The sequence below is a fragment of the Cupressus sempervirens genome, chromosome 11, assembly GCF_028749045.1.
Source record: "Cupressus sempervirens isolate cs-2001-9-10 chromosome 11, ASM2874904v1, whole genome shotgun sequence".
Classification (NCBI taxonomy): domain Eukaryota; kingdom Viridiplantae; phylum Streptophyta; class Pinopsida; order Cupressales; family Cupressaceae; genus Cupressus; species Cupressus sempervirens.
The window spans coordinates 292,115,578-292,120,860 of record NC_143128.1 but is presented as its reverse complement, the minus strand read 5'-3'; positions in this window follow the sequence as shown (position 1 = coordinate 292,120,860).

Here is a 5,283-nt window from a genome sequence, read left to right as displayed (position 1 = left end):
TTGGATGCTAGAAAATAGAAAATTCAAAAATATTTTACCAAACCATTATTAAGCATTCAATAACATTAATTTGTGTGTGTGTGTGTGTGTTTCAACAATTTTACGTTTCAAAAACAATAGTGGCCACATTCTTTCATTTTCCATATGCCATTTTTAGTGTCTTACATGGACTATCTAATAGAAATTGTGTCCATGTTCATTGCTTTGACTAGAATGTTAATCATGTCCACGTTCAAGAGAAAGAAAAATGCACATAGGTAGTCTAGAAGAAGTTTATGTATATAGGGATGCATGCATAATCAAATTTTGGATAAGCCTCCTAGTTTAATTTTATTCCTCAAATTAATTGATTCTATTATCTATATTGAGGTTTCAATTAGTAGCTTTTTTTCATGATTTCAAAAAATAGTTAAAATCTTCCCTGCTTTTCTACCATCACTGGGATATCTGTGTTCATTTTTTAGACAAGTCATGTAGATGTTCTTATACTTCATGAGCATAATGTAGATGTTTTTTTTTGTTTTTTGCAAGAATTGAATTGAGTATAAAAGAAATATGGAATTCCTATGGTTTTCCAAACTATGTCAAGTATTAATGGGTTACAAATAAGTCCTCGTTGCATGTCTACAAGGAGAATGGAAGAAATCCTTTGCAAAATGCAACTACATGATAAATTCTTCAGCAAAGTAGTATTTAAAACACCCCAATAAATTATTATATCTACTACTAATGTTAGTTATCACAATGGTTAAATAAGCTTGTTATTTTGTGGGAATTTCAATCCCAAGTGTCATTGGAATATTACTCAACTAACTCTCTATATTTATCCACTAGCTTTGTTTTTAGTAAAAAAAATCATATACCATTTGGGGCGTGTGGTTGTTTGTTGTTTATTTTAGTCAGTTAGACAATCTTTGTTTCCACAATGTTGTGTACAAGTGAATGTTATTTGAATTAGTTGAATACTTGAACTCAATCTTTTATATATTTATGGACCATTTCATAGGTGTTATTAGTAGTTATAGATAGCAATAAAGGGTGAATTTTATTAGAAAAAGAAAATAAACAAATTTAGTTGACGTGTGTATCATGGAATTCACCTATGATGTTCTATTTTGTCATCTTGTTAATCTTTCTAACAAGCATTAGTTCAAATGATTTACATGAATGCTACAAATTTTAATGTTTTGTATTTCTTATGTCATTGGGATTCCTATGAAAATTGAAAACATAGCAAAATTTCCCTTTAATAATTGATTGTGGAAAGAGAGTTAAATTTTAAAAGAATTTTATTACCTTGAATCTAACTTAGCTTCTAAAAATGATGATGTCATTATCTCTTTACATGAACTGCTAGATTATTTCCTTGAGAATTCATAACTAAAAACCCATTGTTAAACAAACTCCTTGCAAAAGCCTCCACTATGAAGTAATGTGTGTGTGTGTTTTTATTAGGTTTATTAATTATTTCTTTTAATTAATTGTTCATTTCATGCAAAATGGGTTTAGGAAAGATTAAAATTTTATTTTTGGGATGCTTAGATGTTGGTCATATTTATTTGATTTACAAGGGCATACAACATATTTTTTTTTATCATCAATTATACATATTTATATACATATTCAAACATATATATGCTTTAAAATATGCATATCCAAATCTAATTTTTCTACATTATTTTTCCAAAAAAATATTATAAATCATCTATAGATTTCATTCATCACAATGAAGTCAACATTAATCCTTAAAATATTTTCAAAGAAAACTAATTAGAATTTTGATGATAATATTCAAAAAAAAAAACCATTATCTTAAACATCCACCATGAAGAGTGCAACGATTGTGCAAAAATTACAATGATACAACATGTAGTTTAATTTATATCACAACAAAGACACCAAGTCAATTCTATTTAAGATACTAATTCCTTATTTTAGCAAACTATACATTTGTCCATGTAGGGCATACAATGTCAACCGATAATATTCAAGCATGAAAAGGTTTGACAAGTTAAATCTATATAATGCTAGACACATTATTTTTAATTAAAAACAAATTATATTTATACCCTTAAGTCATAATAAATATATCTTATTGAATTTATTTGATAGGTTAAATTTAATTATGGAAACATGTTGCACTTGAAGCATGTATTGATGAAATTTAATTATGAGACAATTTTAATTATTAATTATATTACACGTATATGTTTATTTTCACAACTAAGATGATATATCATATTTTAGACAAAGACAAATTTTCATTATATCGAATGGACATTGTTATTAAGTATAAATGAAGTATGCATAGATTGATTTGACTAGTTAAATTTAATTATAGAAATGTGTTGATAGAAGATGTGGTTGAAACACATGTATTGATAAAAAAATATTATAAGAAAATTTTAATTATTGATCATATTATATGCACATATGTCTTCTTATAGTTAAGATGTCATATTACATTTTAGACAAAGTCAATTCTACATCATATTGAATGGACATTATTATTATTTTTATATAGGGTTGAATGGACATTGTTAATAAGTGAAGTACATTATATTTGATATGTTTAATTCTATTATTGTAAGTATAAGTCATGTGTAGAAAGATCTTATAAATTAAACTTGTACATGAGAATTTTATATGTGTGTGTGTGTGTGTCTGTATATATATATATAATCATAATATGTAGGTGAAAGTAATGAATAACATTCATGTAATTATTGGAAGATCTATGATAATAGAGAATGAAGAATTTGTTCATGTCTCCTCTTTAGAAAAGCATCATTGAATCAAATTTATTTTATGATTAATAACTTCATTCTGATGAATCAATAAGTGTGATTAGATATTTGTGAAGTTCATCTAACATATTAGATGAACTTGTGAGAAAAAAAATTATAAATCAAAATCAATGGACAAATACAAACAAAACTCATTCATTTTTTTAATTGTACATACAAGTGCTAGTTCATACTAACATGAGGTGAGATAGTTGAGCTATAAATAAGTAATCATCTTAAACTTTAAATAAATCATCCCACACAAACAACATGCTATAACAATTTTCTAAAATTGTAATAAGGCTTGAACTATATTAATTCAATTCTTCCTAGGCCTTGATCATTTTGTCAATTGAAAAAAAAAAAAAACACTTATGAAGGGAAAAAATTTGGTGGGTGTGCAATTGGTTTACATATGGTTGAGGTTCTAAATGGTTGCATTTAAATAGAAACTTTGTCGAACAAGTTCTAAATCATGATCTGAATTGATTTTTCAACTGATGAAGCCCAATGTCCACAAGCCCATCTCCTTTGAAGCTTTCTTGTTCTCAACATAACCAAAAGAATACAAAACATGAGCAATAAAAAATCACAATTATAAAGCCTATCAACTCAATTTCTCATCTTATTATACATATTTTATATAGGTGAAAATGTAAGAATAAATTACACACGTCTTTCAAAATTTATCTTATCTAATACTATCATATTTCTATAATAAAAAAATGTAGATCTATACAATATAATATTATATCTAAAGGTAATTCAAACATAGCAGCAATATTTTTCATATGAGATTATTTCATGAGCCTGTCATATTTTAATTTTATGAAAATGGATCCTTATCAAACCATATACATTGAAGTAGCTCTATATCAATTGCAAATAAACAAGTTTCAACATTCAAATATCTTATTGAATATTATTTTATCATGAATAAATTTTTTTAGTAAATAATACATGTAAGTGCTATGAATATTGTGATGTTTTGGATAACATTATTGAATAGTTACCATTATAGTAATGATTTATATAATTCATAAAAGTAATTCTCACTTTAATGAGAAAAGTATTTGAATGAGAACTATTTTTGTAACAATTATGTGAGTATTCATAGATGTCATAAATTTGTGAGAGAAATACTTGAATAATTAGAATATTATTTCACTAATAATTATTCTATGTTTAATATATTATTATAATTAATAAAAATATGTATAAATACCATAACATATAAACATATTTATATATAAAATTACTTTAAAAATCTATTGTTGTAAATAAATAAGGAGATTGTTTTTCAAGATGAACATGTTGAAGAACAAAGAAGGAGACCACTTCTAGTAGCCAAGTATTTAAGAAGACATCCTAACCTATACAAGTTATTGGATATTCATAATTTGATGTCCTAAAAAGAAAGAGACTTAGAAATTATACATGCTTTCTTTGTGAATTTGAGCCTAAATCAGTAAAATATGCTCTAGACAATGAAGATTGGATCTAGGCAATGAATGAAGAAATTGAACAGATTGAGAAGAACAACATGTGGACCCTAGTACCTAGACCAAATGACATGAATTCTATTGGAACAAAGTGGGTTTTCAGGAATAAGGTAAATGAAAATGCTGAAGTTACAAGGAATAAGGCAAGATTAGTATGCAAATAATATGCTCAAGAAGAAGGAGTTGACTATGGAGAAATTGTTGGCAATATGATCAAATAAGGTAAGTTATATGGTTGTCATTTATGGCAACATATTTTTTTTGTAGATTAGCAATTCTTATTCATGAAGGAAAATTATCTAAGTATTAGACAGTGTTACAGTAGCATGACAGATTTTTTGATAGTAGAATGTTCTCTTGGAATATTCTCTTGTAAAATTAACTAGAGATGCATGACATCATACTGATGATGCATTTTAGTGCACATGTCTATATGATCAACTGAGTTCAAGTTATGAAGAAAATAGTGATGCAGTGATAATACAATGTAGAATAGAGCATGTCAACAGAATGTGTTAAATGACTTGAATAATTGTTTCAATTATTATTTCTTGATGAGCTGACTCTAAGAATGATATGTGAACCAACTAAGGAAGAATTTACTAATATGTATCGTATAAGTAAAGAACTTCATTTGTAAAGTTAAAAAGAAGATGTGATATTGCAAAATACATGTGCAACCAACAATTGTGAAGTAATAGTGACTGTTGTGAAATAAAAGTGACAAGTGAATGCGATGTTATGATTTATGATACAAAGTAATGATGTAATCCAATCTCGTCCAAGAATAATTTTAAAAAAATGACTCAAGATAGATGTTTTAGAATGTCATAATTCTTTATTAAAACTTCTGCAACTCTACTCTACCACTACAAAGAAAACCAACCCCTACTTAATAGAATTCCAAAAATTACCATATTTGGCAATTTTTCAAGAAAACCAATTTTTTCAATTTTTAGTAATTTTTAAAACTCATCCTAAGAATCTTGATTTTT